Source organism: Oncorhynchus tshawytscha, linkage group LG33, assembly GCF_018296145.1.
Source record: "Oncorhynchus tshawytscha isolate Ot180627B linkage group LG33, Otsh_v2.0, whole genome shotgun sequence".
Lineage (NCBI taxonomy): Eukaryota > Metazoa > Chordata > Actinopteri > Salmoniformes > Salmonidae > Oncorhynchus > Oncorhynchus tshawytscha.
The window spans coordinates 951,963-968,603 of NC_056461.1; the positions used below are offsets into that span (position 1 = coordinate 951,963).

Below are 16,641 nucleotides of genomic sequence, written 5' to 3' on the forward strand. Positions count from 1 at the left end.
TGGTTTCACGCCTCCATAAGGTAAAATAGATCTAAAACAAGTGTCATTTAAATATACAATTCCTTTATCCAAACGGATTGCTAATTTACCTAGCTCTTATAAATAGCTCTTATCAAGTTGTAAATTACAGTGCATGGAGAATGATGTTATTTCTATTGGAAAAAAATTAAGTATATGCTTTTTCCACTTGGAACCCGGCAGGTTCGCTCTTCTTTGGGGTAGGGGGCAGTATTTTCACATCCGGATGAAAAGCTTGCCCAGAGTAAACGGCCTGCTATAAAGCCATGAAAGCTAGAATATGCATATTATTAGTAGATTTGGATAGAAAACACTCTGTTTCTAAAACTGTTTGAATGATGTCTGTGAGTATAACAGAACTCATATGGCAGGCAAAATCCTGAGGTTGGTCGATTTTCAACTCAGCTCCTATTGAAGATATAGTGGGATATTGGTAATGTTGCACTTCCTAAGGCTTCCACTAGATGTCAACAGTCTTTAGAACCTTGTCTGATGCTTCTACTGTGAAGTGGGGCCGAAGGAGAAGGGAATGAGTAAGGTCTGCCATGAGCTGACCATGCTCTGGCCATGCGCGTTCACATGAGATGGAGCTCTGTTCCATCGCACTTCTGAAGACAATTGAATTCTCCGGTTGGAATATTATTGAAGATTTATGTTAAAAACATCCTAAAGATTGATTCAATGCATCATTTGACATGTTTCTACTGACTGTTACGGAACTTTTTGACATTTCGTCTGTTTTTAGTGAACGTGCTTCGTGACTTTGGATTTGTTTACCAAACGCGCTAACAAAAGTAACTATTTGGACATAAATGATGGACATCCCCGAACAAAACAAACATTTATTGTGGAAGTGGGAGTCCTGGGAGTGCATTCCAACGAAGATCAGCAAAGGTAAGTGAAGATATATAATGCTATTTATGACTTTTGTTGACTGCATAATATGGCGGATATATTTGTGTCTTGATTGGGCTCTGAGCGCCGACTCAGATTATTGCATGGTTTGCTTTTTCCCTAAAGCTTTTTTGAAATCTGACACAGCGGTTGCAGTGGATCTAAAATTCCATGCATAACACTTGTATCTTTTAGCAATGTTTATTATGAGTATTTCTGTAAATTGATGAGGCTCTCTGCAAAATCAAAGGATGTTTTGGAACTATTGAACGTAACGCGTCAATGTAAACTAAGATTTTTGGATATAAATATGAACTTTACAGAACAAAACATACATGTATTGTGTAACATGAAGTCCTATGAGTGTCATCTGATGAAGATCAAAAGTTAGTGATTCATTTGATCAATATTTCTGCTTTTTGTGACTCATCTCTTTGGCTGGAAAAATGGCTGTTTTTCTGTGAATAGGCACTCACCTAACATAATTGTTTGGTTTGCTTTTGTCGTAAAGCCTTTTTGAAATCGGACACTGTGGCTGGATTTACAACAAGTGTATCTTTAAAATGGTGTAAAATACATGTATGTTTGAGTAATTTTTAGTATGGGATTTCTGTTGTTTTGAATTTGGCGCCCTGCAGTTTCACTGGCTGTTGAAGAGGTGGGAAGCTACCATCTCATGTACTCTAGAGAGGTTACGTCAAGGTCAGAATATGGCATATCTGTAGACAGCCACACCTTCATTTCTTAGCTCTCCACCCAGAACGAACAGCAGGTGAATAGCATGCTATTGTTGTGCTTAAGTTCAAGGTCAGAATACAAATGGAGAGCAAAATGCATAAAAAGGAATACCATTCAATTTAAGCATACTTAACTCAGGTCGGAGTGGGGCCATAATGCACAGGCTATAGTTCTACTCACTTGTTTGAAGCTCTATCTTGCTGCAAGTTGTTTAGTGCAGCAAGGTTATTCTGTAATGTTCTCAAACCTGCCAGTATCTACACAGGGCAGGATGCAGTTTGGAACATCAGACACTATGTGAGATACAGTATTGTCAACAGCAATACATGTAAACAAATTTATTTCTTAGTTTATACACAATGTCTTAGTTTACCCCAAACATTTTGTCGTTTACCTCATAGTAATACACTGCTCAAAAAAATAAAGGGAACACTAAAATAACACATCCTAGATCTGAATGAATGAAATATTCTTATTAAATACTTTTTTCTTTACATAGTTGAAAGTGCTGACAACAAAATCACACAAAAATTATCAATGGAAATCAAATTTATCAACCCATGGAGGTCTGGATTTGGAGTCACACTCAAAATTAAAGTGGAAAACCACACTACAGTCAAAATGAGGCTCAGTAGTGTGTGTGGCCTCCACGTGCCTGAATGACCTCCCTACAATGCCTGGGCATGCTCCTGATGAGGTGGCGGATGGTCTCCTGAGGGATCTCCTCCCAGACCTGGACTAAAGCATCCGCCAACTCCTGGACAGTCTGTGGTGCAACGTGGAGTTGGTGGATGGAACGAGACATGATGTCCCAGATGTGCTCAATTGGATTCAGGTCTGGGGAACGGGCGGGCTAGTCCATAGCATCAATGCCTTCCTCTTGCAGGAACTGCTGACACACTCCAGCCACATGAGGTCTAGCATTGTGTTGCATTAGGAGGAACCCAGGGCCAACCACACCAGCATATGGTCTCACAAGGGGTCTGAGGATCTCATCTCGGTACCTAATGGCAGTCAGGCTACCTCTGGCGAGCACATGGAGGGCTGTGCGGCCCCCCCATAGAAGTGCCACCTCACACCATGACTGACCCACCGCCAAACCGGTCATGCTGGAGGATGTTGCAGGCAGCAGAACGTTCTCCACGGCGTCTCCAGACTCTGTCACGTCTGTCACATGTGCTCAGTGTGAACCTGCTTTCATCTGTGAAGAGCATAGGGTGCCAGTGGCGAATTTGCCAATCTTGGTGTTCTCTGGCAAATGCCAAACGTTCTGCACGGTGTTGGGCTGTAAGCACAACCCCCACCTGTGGACGTCGGGCCCTCATACCACCCTCATGGAGTCTGTTTCTGACCGTTTGAGCAGACACATGCACATTTGTGGCCTGCTGGAGGTCATTTTGCAGGGCTCTGGCAGTGCTCCTCCTGCTCCTCCTTGCACAAAGGCGGAGGTAGCGGTCCTGCTGCTGGGTTGTTGCCCTCCTACGGCCTCCTCCACATCTTCTGATGTACTGGCCTGTCTCCTGGTAGGACCTCCATGCTCTGGACACTACGCTGACAGACACAGCAAACCTTCTTGCCACATCTCGCATTGATGTGCCATCCTGGATGAGCTGCACTACCTGAGCCACTGGTGTGGGTTATAGACTCAGTCTCATGCTACCACTAGAGTGAAAGCACCGCCAGCATTCAAAAGTGACCAAAACATCAGCCAGGAAGCATAGGAACTGAGAAGTGGTCTGTGGTCCCCACCTGCAGAACCACTCCTTTATTGGGGGTGACTTGCTAAATGACTATAATTTCCACCTGTTGTCTATGCCATTTGCATAACAGCATGTGAAATTTATTGTCAATCAGTGTTGCTTCCTAAGTGGACAGTTTGATTTCACAGAAGTGTGATAGACTTGGAGATACATTGTGTTGTTTAATTGTTCCCTTTATTTTTTTGAGCAGTGTATATAGTACCAGTTAAAAGTTTGGGCACACCTACTCATTCAAGGTTTTTTCTTTATTTTACTATTTTCTACATTGTAGAATAATAGTGAAGACATCACTATGAAATAACACATGGAATCATGTAGTAACCAAAAAAGTGTTATGCAAATCCAACTACATTTTATATTTGAGATTCTTCAAAGTAGCTGCCTTGATGACAGCTTTGCACACTCTTGGCATTCTCTCAACCAGCTTCATGAGGTAGTCACCTGGAATGCATTTCAATTAACAGGTGTGCCTTGTTAAATGTTTATTTGTGGAATTTCATTCCTTCTTAATGCGTTTGAGACAATCAGTTGTGTTGTGACAAGGTAGGGGTGGTATACAAAAGATTACCCTAAGTCCATATTATAGCAAGAACAACTCAAATAAGCAAAGTGAAATGACAGTCTATCATTACTTTAAGACATGAAGGTCAGTCAATACGGAAAATGTCAAGAACCTTGAAAGTGCAGTCGCAAAAACCAGCAAATGCTATAATGAAACTGGCTCTCAGGAGGACCGCCACAGGAAAGGAAGACCCAGAGTTACCTCTGCTGTAGAGGATAAGTTAATTAGAGTTACCAGCCTCAGAAATTACAGCCCAAATCAATGCTTCACAGTTCCAATAATAGAAACATCTCAACATCAACTGTTCAGAGGAGACTGCATGTACGTGGCCTTCATGGTCGAATTGCTGCAAAGAAACCACTGGTTGTGCTGCTGCTCCAGTTTAAACAGTTCTGCCTGCGGCCATGGAACCCTGACCTGTTCACTGGATGTTAAATCTTGTTCTGGACCTGCTGTTTTGTACTCTCTCCCTCTACCGCAGCTGCTGTCTCGAACTGAATGATCGGCTATGAAAAGCCAACTGACATTTACTCTGAGGTGCTGACCTGTTGCACCCTCTACAACCATCTGACCCTGCTGGTCATCTATGAACATTTCAACATCTTGGCCATGTTCTGTTATAATCTTCACAGCCAGAAGAGGACTGGCCACCCCTCAGAGCCTGGTTCTTCTCTAGGATTCTTCCTAGGTTCCTGCCTTTCTAGGGAGTTTTTCCTAGCCACCTTGCTTCTACATCTGCATTGCTTGCTGTTTGGGGTTTTAGGCTGGGTTTCTGTATTGCACTTTGTGACATCGGCTGATGTAAAAAGGGCTTTATAAATCAATTTGATTGATTGATACTAAAGGACACCAATAAGAAAAAGAGACTTGCTTGGGCCAAGAAACACGAGCAATGGACATTAGGCTAGTGGAAAACTGTCTTTTGGTCTGATGAGTCAAAATGTTAGATTACGACCGCTTTGTCTTTGGGAGATGCAGAGTAGGTGAACAGATGATCTCCGCATGTGTGGTTCCCACCGTGAAGCAGTCTGATTTATTTAGAATTCAAGGCACACTTAACCAGCATGGCTATCACAGCATTCTGCAGCGATGCGCCATCCCATCTAGTTTGCGCTTAGTGGGACTATTATTTGTTTTTCAACAGGACAATGACCCAACACACCTCCAGGCTGTGTAAGGGCTATTTGACCAAGAAGGAGAGTGATGAGTGCTGAATCAGATGACCTGGCCTCCACAATCACCTGACCTCAACCCAATTGAGATGGTTTGGGATGAGTTGGACTGCAGAGTGAAGGAAAAGCAGCCAACAAGTACCCATTATATGTGGGAACTCCTTCAAGACTGTTGGAAAAGCATTCCAGGTGAAGCTGGTTGAGAAAATGCCAAGATTGTGCAAAGCTGTCATCAAGGGAAAGGGTGGCTACTTAGAAGAATCTAAAATATATTTTCATTTGTTTAACACTTTCTTTGGTTACTACATGACTCCATGTGTTATTTCTTAGTTTTGATGTAATCACTATTATTCTACAATGTGGAAAAATAAATACAACCCCTTGAATGTACACATTTTTTACTGGTACTGATATATATAGAAAGAGGTACTGATGATGCAAGTGAAGTATATCAGTCCCCAAAAATGTAACAACCCACTGGGCACAGACTTCAATGCCACGTCTATTCCAAGTTGGTTCAATGCAATTTCATTGAAATGATGTGGAAACAATGTTGATTTAACCAGTGTGTGCCAAGTGGGAAAGGTCTAATAACTAATAAACATCATGAATGTAAAGCATACTGTAATGATAAGACACTGACCTGTGCAAATGGCGTGACTTTCAAGTCATTCCCATGGCTGTAAGAGAGGAAGAAGAGAAGGAGGAAGATGATTCATTTACTATGTGAAAACATACAATCACAGCTCTCCTTTCTAATTGGAAAAGTAGCAATGAGAAAAATCTCATTCATGTTAAGGTATCATATTCATTTGTCAACACAGATTAACCATATACAGAGATAGAATTAAAGAAATCAATATACAATTATGTTTTGATATATTTATGATTAGATTTTCGGGAAATGTTCAATGTAGACGTTCTGTATTGGAATATAGGGTTTGTCTGTGTATCAAGGTAAAGCAAGGCAGGGGGAAAATATACACTGTCAAAGCAAACAGCATCAAATCATGTAAATTAAAAGTCATCCAGATCCACCAGTGAATGGGGAAGTATCAGATGTGTGGGGAGAGAGGCAGCAGGACCATTAAACCAAGTGAATAGCAGGGCCTATCGAGCTGGCTTAGAGTTGAGGCGCTTGGTGATGCAGAGATATTCCAGGTTTATATGATCAGTCCACACTAGGAATGGATGTTCCGCCCCCTCTAACCAGTGCCTCCACTCCTTCACTGCGAGTAGTTCTCGATTTCCCATGTCATAATTCCTATCAGTGTGACTGGGATCAGATCTCCTCTCCCTCCTACGTTCCTGTAGCCACCCAACGATCCGTATTGTCAAGGTGATTAGAGAGTCGAGATCCATGGGCAGCTCCCGGCGGAGAGCTCATCTTTAAGCTCCTCTGATAATCCATCTAGTAACATGTCGAACAGAGATTCTGGGTTCCAGGCAGTCTCGGGAGCCAACGTGCGGAAATCGACCATCTTGGTGAAGTAGGAGTAGCTTCCGAGCAGCCTCTCTTCCGGTCAACAGAGAATCAAACACCTTTTTTACATCCGCCATGAACTCCTACAGACTGAAGCACATGGTGGATTGTTGCTCCCACACCACTGTAGCCCAGGCAGGAGCCCTCCCGGACATCAGCGTTATCAGGTATGCTATCTTCGAGCTGTCTGAGGTAAAGAAGAGGGCTGCAGCTCAAAGATGAAGGAGCACTGGGAGAGAAACGCCTAACAGGTTCCTGAATGTCTACGGAGGAGGTAAACTGGGTTCTCGGGGAGCCGGGGTGGGCTGGGGAGACGCGCTGCTGACAGTGGGGTTACTGAGAGGCTGGGAGGTTTGTGGCTGGCTGCCTAATAAATCATTTGTGGAATTGCCCCAGCAATGTATTGAAAGCGTGGTCCTGACATTCCGCCAAGGCCTGGAATCCTTCCATAAGATTTTGAAGTAACTCCTTGTGTCTTCCAATGGTGGCTCCTTGGGAGCAGACGGCGTTGCGGAGCTGGTCCAAGTCTTCTTGGTCAGTCATGGCCATTTCGTACTGACAAGACTCGGGAAAAGCCCCAGATGCAGACAGATGTTCATTACAAAACAGGGGGCAGACAAACGGCAGGTGAAGGGCAGGCAGAGGTCAGTAATCCGAGGCAGAGTCAAACAGGGACAGAATGAAAGGCAGGCATAGGGTCAGGGCAGGCCAAATGGTCAGAACCGGGAGGACTAGAAAACAGAAACTGAAGCTACTGGAAAATGGGAAAACATGTTGGTAAGACCTGACAAGACAAACTGGCAACCGACCAACAGAAAACACAGGTTTAAGTACACAGAGGATAATGGGGGAAAATGGGAGACACCTGGTGGGGGGTGGAGACAAGCACAAGACATGTGAAACAGATCAGGGTGTGACAGCCATTCTTTGTCCAATTCAATCTGACCCAATAAACAGAGGTATTGCAGAAAAGGCCCATGGAGTTGGTGGAAGAATCCTTTAATTCATGGGCACTTGCTCAGCTCGTCCAGGGGCGCTTTAATTAGGTCAGGTGGAAATGTCCACCAGATCTCAAATCATTAAAGGGAGGAAATGACCAATCGCCCGATCTCGCCTCTTTCTCTTCCTTAACCCCGTCTAATCCAGAAGTTCTGTGCGTCCATGAATCCACCTAAATCTACCGAATCTGTTACCTTTTCATCTGAACTATCATTGTGATCGGGAGAGCGGCCATCAGTTATTGTTTGTAGTTATTACCGCGTAGCGCGCCTTGGAGCGCACGCGTCAAAACAAGTGTAACTTGTATCAATCTTTAAGTGACAAATGAATGGTTGGCCAAGCGCTTGTTCAGTTTAGCATGTTAGGCTGCAATGAATGGGTGGATTCCCATAACACAGCATGCATGCATTTCCTTACTAACACACAGAAACTGTCTCAAGCATGGATGTGTGTACTCAGAGGAACCACACACACTGGCGGAATCGGGTGGCAGCTTCTCGATAGCCACCCCAGGAAGGAGTGCTTTTATGTGGGCATTAGTGCATGTAGATGCAGGGTTGGGTAAGGGAAGAGAGAGGGTTAGGAGCAGATCAGATAGATTCAGTGTTGTTCAGTCCTGGTCACAGAGATCCAGACAGGGTATGCAGGCTTTTGTTCTAGCTCAGCACTAATACACCTGATTCAACAGTGTTAGGTTAAAACAAAAAACAGCATGCCCTGGAGAGCCCAAGGACCAGGTTTGACGAACCCTGCCTCAGAAGATCCATCCCAAAGGATATGAGATATCACTATCAAAGTGTTCATTGAGCATAGCCATATGTTCATTCTCCTTTTAAACAGGAATTGTCTGTACGTATTGCAAAATAAGTTCAACGTAGCCTGGATGTCGTAGCCAGACTGTTTGAGCAATCGACAAGGTTGCATGATTTCCAACAATGGCTCTGAAGCAACAATACACTGGCACCCAGGCTAGGTTTAAAGTGCAACATGGCTTAATTAAGGTCGTCCATCCTCAACTCCTTCAGGCTGCTGGAGACATATCAGTTACATGTCATTATGGCATCACCTGATATCGGGCAGGATTACAGAGCTCCCATGGGCCTTTACATGTTGCACACAGGGTTTTGACTTACCACGACGGAGCAAACGAGCCTCCTCTGAGTCAAATAAAACAAACATTGTACACTGTTGTTCATTTTGTCAAAAAGCCACAGTCACCTTCTCAAATGAATTTGTGCATACCACAATATTGTATATGTTTTAATGTAGCTTTGGTTCTGATAATGTAATGGCTTTAGATTAATGTTACCCCATCTGCTGACAATATGTAGCCCCATCTGCTGACAATATGTAGGCCCATCTGCTGACAATATGTAGTCCCATCTGCTGACAATATGTTACCCCATCTGCTGACAATATGTACCCCATCTGCTGACAATATGTAACCCCATCTGCTGACAATATGTAGCCCCATCTGCTGACAATATGTAGCCCCATCTGCTGACAATATGTAGCCCCATCTGCTGACAGACTGATGGCAACACATTCCAATTCTGTGGATGTTTGTCGAAGCAAAATTGTGTTTAACATCTGTAGGTATCTTGCATTTTCATGTGAGAATTCTGATTGAATAGATGACCAGTGTACAAAAAAACCTAGCTTTGGTCCAGGGCATTATCGCTAGCTTCGCTACTATTTAGTAAAGGAACGCTCACTAACGCTCACTGGACCACAGCATCAAAACGCCTAGCTTTGGTCCAGGGCATTATCGCTAGCTTCGCTACTATTTAGTAAAGGAACGCTCACTAACGCTCACTGGACCACAGCATCAAAACGCCTAGCTTTGGTCCAGGGCATTATCGCTAGCTTCGCTACTATTTAGTAAAGGAACGCTCACTAACGCTCACTGGACCACAGCAACCAAACGCCTAATATTGCAATGACTCCAATTCTGTTCAAATTAATATTTGTAAAGGAGGTAATATAAATCATATAATATAAAATAATCAGGATGGAGTTGGAGTAGAAGGAAGTTTCTAAAACTAATTCTATACACGCCATGCAGTCTTCTGAGCAAATATGAGACCCAGATTACAGTACTGATCTCAAGTCTAAACCCGTAAACTAGACTTTGATCCATCCCTTCATGCCATGGAAAGGTGCACCACTGGAGGATTTGGGGGGTTTAGACTCTCAGTAAACTACACACAATACCCCAAAATAACAAAGCAAAAACAGCTTTAAAAAGAGAAGTGGAAAAAAAGAAATATCTTATTTACATAAGTATTCCGACCCTTTGCTATGAGACTCAAAATTGAGATCAGGTGCATCCTGTTTCCAATGGTCATCCTTGATGTTTCTACAACTTGATTGTAGTCCACCTGTGGTAAATTCAATTCATTGGACATGATTTGGAAAGGCACACATCTGTCTATATAAGGTCCCACAGTTGACAGTGCATGTCAGAGCAAAAACCAGGCCATGATATCGAAGGAATAATCCGTAGAGCTCTGAGACAGGATTGGGTCGATGTAACCATGTAACCATGTAACCAAGCATCATACTGTGGGGGTGTTTTTCAGTAGCAGGGACTGGGAGAATAGTCAGGATCGAGGCAAAGATGAAAGGAGCAAAGTACAGAGAGATCCTTGATGAAAACCTGCTTCAGAGCCCTCAGGACCACAGACTGAGGCGAAGGTTCACCTTCCAACAGGACAACGACCCTAAGCACACAGCCAAGACAAAGCAGGAGTGGCTTCGGGACAAGTCTCTGAATATCCTTGAGTGGCCCAGCCAGAGCCCAGACTTGAACCAGATCAAACATCTCTGGAAAAACCTGAAAATAGCTGTGCAGCAACACTTCTTATCTAACCTGACAGAGCTTGAGAGCATTTACAGAGAAGAATGGGAGAAATTTGTAGCATCATACCCAAGAAGACTCGAGGCTGTAATCGCTGCCAAAGGTGCTTCATCAAAGTAAAGGGTCTGAATATATATGTAAATGTGATATTTAATATATTTTTGAAATATATTTGCAAAAATAAATTGTCTGTCATTATGGGTTATTGTGTTGTCATGACGTTGGCCTCTTGGGTATAGCAAGTCCCATCCCCCTCTCCCTGCCTCCCCCTTGCCTCCTTCAACTAAGCTGCTGTGGTCAGAGAGACGTCGTAAATTCCTGAGGATCTCCTCATGGATACACAGTATAGAGAGAGTACATTTTCATAGAGAACAAAGCAATTCCTTCCACCTCACAGAACTTGAGGTACGAACAAATTTCATGTTCCGGAGAAAGTATAAAACGTCGGTGATGAATCCAGCTACGAACTGGTCTGTTTGTCACAACTTGGGGAAGCTCATGGGAGACGGTGTGGTCACATTACCATAACGCTGTTTATATAATAGCCTCAGATATGAGGTTTACATCTAATTGTTGTATAAGATGAATGAGTGAGTATGATACTGTTTGTAAAAGTGTGTAATATGATTTTGGACTGTTTAATGAAGAAAAACTCAAAAAGGGAATTGGATTTGAACTAAATCAGAGGACCGCCCCTGAGCCCAGTTAGGGTCAGGCATCCTGGGACAGCCCTTTTCTGCCATTCCGAATAAAACCCAACTTTGAGAAATTATCACCAGACCATGCTTTTCTCCATTAGGAGGAGACAAAAGTTGTAGACCATTGCTGAATCTTTTAACCATACCACATGGTTAAACTCTTAGACTATCGATACCGACAGAATAAGAACAAGTCCTTGATATTAATTACTAGGAATTCGGTATCATTGAACGCGAAGAACGACAACCGCCGAAACATCCATTCTATAACGAAACGAATGAATGTCACTCTGAACTATCCCCTCTAACCACACCATAGAGAGAGAGGGAGAGAGACCGACAATTCTACAAAAGAAACAAACTTTTCACCAGCGATCAACACGACACACTGAGCGTAAATATATATATATATTGATTGCAATTGTTCCCGAATGTGTGAGCGTTCATATGTAAAGGATTAGCATTTCAATTGTTATAATTATCAGTCTGTAGTGACTTCTTAGTTGACCCCCACTTCCCCTTTTGTCTAACAAGCCACTATTCCGGTTTAGCCCACTAGGGCACATTCTCCTATCATTTCATGTAACCATATTTACTGTTTGTTTATGCATTTCTGTGAATTACTTAGTTAGTAATAAATAAATGATTTAAGACAATTGATTTATGGATGACTCATAGTGAAGACTGGGTTCGTGCAGATAACCAACAATTTACGACGTTTGGAATGAGACTAACGTGAAGTAAAGTAAATAATTCATTAATTCGAAGACTAATTGATCAGATAAAATATTTGATAAGTTATTTTAGGAAATGATAACTTTGTAATCTGAATATTTGTCCTTGGTGCCCCGACTTCCTAGTAATTACGGTTACATGATTAATCAGTCTAATCGTGTAATACTAATTACAAAGAATCTTTGATAAAAACTATGTCTTCAGTTTAATGATAGTAAAGACATGACAGTGTGTATATTGATGAGGGGAAAAAATGATTTAATCAATTTTAGAATAAGGCTGTAATGTAACAAAATGTGGAAAAAGTCAAGGGATCTGAGTACTTTCCGAAGGCGCTGTATGTTCTATGAGATAATCTTCATCAGCTTGCATCACGTTTGTGAATGTTTTGATAATGTATGTAATCAAAACAAACATAAAACACATAAAGGCTCCATAATTCATAAAGGTCCTGCTAACCAAACCCCGTTCTTTCCTCATTCATTTACCCAATAGGAATGGCTGAACAAACCAGAGGTTAATTTCCATTTTTTAGGACTACTGTACAAGCTGGCGAGCACTATAGCACATGCCTACTAGGTAACTAGCTTGCTTAAACAACAGTTTGTTTCATGACTGTCAGTAGTCAGGTGAACATGGTACTGTTTGTTTCATAACCATGGCAGTGCATTGGCCATTATGAAGGAGGTGTGAACCTAAGTGTAACCGACTGGACTTCATCAGCAGGGCTGTCATTTACTTTCCACTAATGATGGGCTCAGACCATCGTGAGGTCAGGCCTGACCTCTACAGGTGGTTATTCCTATAGATAAGACACAAAATGGAGGACACTGAGCCATAGTCGTTACGGTTTTCAGAGTGCCACCAGTTACCCTTATCACCAGACACAAATAGAAGGACACTGAGCAAGTCGGTTTTGTAGTGTAGTTGTCATTCAGGGTCTCTGTCATGCATCATTACAACCACACACTGGCATCATTTCACCCACTTTTCTCCAGTTTTGTCCACTGGCAGATGAATTACTTTCCATTCAGATGGTCTTAAATAAGGTCAGTTAAACACCAGTTAGACATCGGTGCAACACAGGAGTCATGTAGATGGAGCCTAGCTTGTACTCTGTTACCTTGTTCAAAGGGAATGCAGTTACATAAATAGCCAATTTGCATCCTCATGTGGAATGAACTGCAAAACAGAAGGCAACATTGAAAGCAGGACTGTGCGGTTCCTTTTTATTATTACTTTTTATTTTAGTCTACTTGGTAAATATTTTATTTTTCTTGAACTGCACTGTTGGTTAAGGGCTTGTAAGTAAGCATTTCACGGTAAAGTCTACACTTTCAGTATTCGGCGCATGTGGCAAATAGAGTTTGATTTGATTTATGGGAGGTTAAGACAAACATATAGGAAACATACAGTATATCTAGACACAAGCCAGGGTGACTTCAGTCCCTGTTTGATCCTCCTGTTGTGAGGATCTCAAAACAGAGATAGGAAAACATTGAGGACAGTGATCTGGTATGTAACTATAGGGCATTAAAGATAGGGCAGATGGATAGAGAGCGAGAGGATGACGAGCAGGAGGAAGAGATGGAATGGAGGATTCCATTGTATCCGGAGCGATAGAATGACAGGGGTAGGCAACCCTGGTCCTGAGTGCCTTAGGTACTGGAGGGTTGAGTTCCAACCAGGCACCACACCTGTCTCTACTAATTACCTACCAACTGAGCTAATTGATTCATTGATTGATTCATTGGCAACATTTTATCAATCTGGTCTCTAATTCTAAATCAGAACAAAAGGTTTTGAATTAAGTTTATAACTCCTGCTCTAGGGGCTCCATCAGAAGTCCTCTTACTGAAGTAGGCCCGGCTGAGTGACTGAGTTAAAAGTATATGATGACTCCAGCAGGCGTGCACAGGGCGGTTTATCGCAATAACTGATGAAGTGTGGCGTCATGCTGTGTAAAAGAGAGAGGGCCTGGTGCCCTGGTCTGTAATGTCTGTTTAAATACCTTGATGACTAGTGCGAACAGACTCATGATATGTCCCTGGGAAAGGAGTCAAACATTTGTAGCAGGGGGAAAAAGACTAGCATAAGATTTACTACTTGAGATGACAGTCACTAGCCCAGATTACTGCAGGGCAGTTTAGTACTGGATCTTTTCCTAGGGGCCCTATCCTAACTTCACGTTTGGCCCGACCTGACCTCAACAAACTCTCTGGGAGACAAAATGGAACTTAACATTTGAGTCATGTTTGGGGGGCACCTCAGTCATATAATTTCAATCACTGTGAAAGACCACTATTTGACTTCCCATAACATAACTAAATGCCTCTTCTGGTGGGAACACGTGCTTGTTTTAACATCTTTGGAACAATGGTACAGCTTAGGCATGTTAATGGTCAACCATTTAGCTGGTTAGCTAGACATAATAAATTACCCAACTAAACTCAGTTGTACAGATGTAGGATCTTCATTTCAGCCAGTTTGCTACAGCAGAATAATAATCCTACAGCAACGGGGATTGTGAATTATTATGGATTATAATTAATGGACATTTCTGTACGGGTTGATACATTTCTGGTAAGGCAAAATCAAGTCTGACATTTCATAGTGGGAATTACACATTTCAGGAATGTTCTCCTGCAACAGGGTGATCAAATGAAGATTCTACATCTATAATTTGTATTATTACAGAAATAAAGTCACAACCAACAGAGGTAAGCAGAGTGAGACACAGAAGAGATTAAGTACAAGAGATGTGTAGGATTTGCTCTCACATGTCACTGTTGATGGAAGATTTTCTGGACATGGACCTGGGTGAAAGGTCGTAGTCCGAGTCGGACCGGTAGAGGAAGGACTCTCTCCGCTGGCTGTGGACAAAGTTGGCCTGCAGGATGAGCCCTGACCCCGGGCTGACCATGGGGTCCAGCGGGATGCGCCCTGACGACGAGCCATTATCCACGTCGAACCTACGAAGAGAGAGAGACAGCGATGGAAGGTTAGAGGAGAGGTGTTCACATTCACAATCTTTCGTTTTAAGCTGAGAATACATGGTTTTGCTCATTGGTGAGCCCCTTTTTAATTTTTAATTTATGGGAAATATTTCTGGATACATTTTTTACATTTACCCAGAGGTAAAAGTTACATATTGAACAACCTGATTATAGCCTCTGTAGAACTATAGTGTGATAATAAGCAACATGGGTCAGGATACTGACTATTGGAGAATAGAGTGTATAATAGGTGTACAATTTCCTGACAGACAAACACAGGTGAATTGCTGTCACACCAGCCTTCGCTTCGGCTCCCCCTCCTGTCCAGCTCAGGCGTTGAGCATCACCGGCTTTCCAGCTGCTCCCGAACCAACTGCTGGCAAACTCCCTTCACTCATCAACCGGACTTGTCTCGTCATCATTACACACACCTGGTTCCAATCCCCACTCTATCACTGTATATATACTCCTGCCATTTGTCTTTTGTGAATGTTACTTGTTTTCCTGAGAGGAATCTCTCCTATTTCCTGATTAATTTATATTTTGCACCTTGGGTTTGCCCTGTGCCTTTTTGTTTATGAATATATATTTTGAGCACAACAGCGTTTGGGTTTAGTCCTGCTTTGATCTATGGTGCATAAATAAATTATGTAGTTCTAAACATGCGGCTGTCTTCTGCCTACTCCTCTCTACTCCAGTGACAGTTGCCTAATGGTTACTCAAGATACAATAACCAGGGATGGGGAGTAACGGATTACAAAAGAAACTGTATCTCTAATCTGTGAGTTGGATAGACTTCAACATCTACAAATGATTGAGATAGCAAAGTGTCACCCATAGAGATCCTATAAAATACATGAAGAACTCTAACTCATAATTCTATGGGGTCACCCCAAAAATAAAAAAATAGGCCTAAAGCAAACACAATATATGGCATTACATTTTCCATATGTCATGCAAACAGCAATTTTCAGCAGTACTCAGAAGAATGCCATTCCAGGATAGCAGCATGTATTTTATGTAAATGTTTTGAAGCAACGTGCCCTCCATGACAAAAAAAACATAAACAACAGAGTAGCTAATAAGGCCTTTACATTTGGTTTATGTTCAGGTAAAACAATTGGAAAATGCAATATTTCCAAGTCCTTTTCTCGAAAATCACAGGGTAGTTAATTAATTGAAATCACTGGAAATCTGACAGACTTTGTTTTTTTGTCACGTTCTGACCTTTGTTTCCTTTGTTTTGTCTTTATTTAGTATGGTCAGGGTGTGAGTTGGGGTGGGCAGTCTATGTGTGTTTTTCTATGTTGGGGTTTTGAGTTCAGCCTAGTATGGTTCTCAATCAGGCAGGTGTCGTTAGTTGTCTCTGAATGAAAATCATACTTAGGTAGCCTGGGTTTCACTTTTGAGTTGTGGGTGTTTGTTGCCACACGGTACTGTTTCGGTTTTCGTTCATGTTCACTGTTTTGCATTTTCATAGAAACTGAACACTATCTTAAAATAAACGTTAAATCCTCCTCAGAAGAGGAGGAGGAATGCCGTTACATTTTTTAATGTAATTATAATTAATTATTGATTAATTATTAATTACTGCCTACTCGTTTTAGTATCTGTATTGAAGTAGGAAGCAATGATTTAGAAGCCTTCGTAACCCATTAAATAAAACTAAACATTAGCTATTTAAACTCTAACATTGATTTATCTTGCAATAGATGCCATTCATGGT

General features: G+C 42.1%; 1 pseudogene; it reads right to left on the reverse strand.

Annotated features, from left to right (window-relative positions):
- The window catches only part of LOC112247252, a 48,287-nt pseudogene extending 33,430 nt beyond the window's left edge, over positions 1 to 14,857 (reverse strand).
- Between the last annotated feature and the right edge of the window lie 1,784 nt (positions 14,858 to 16,641).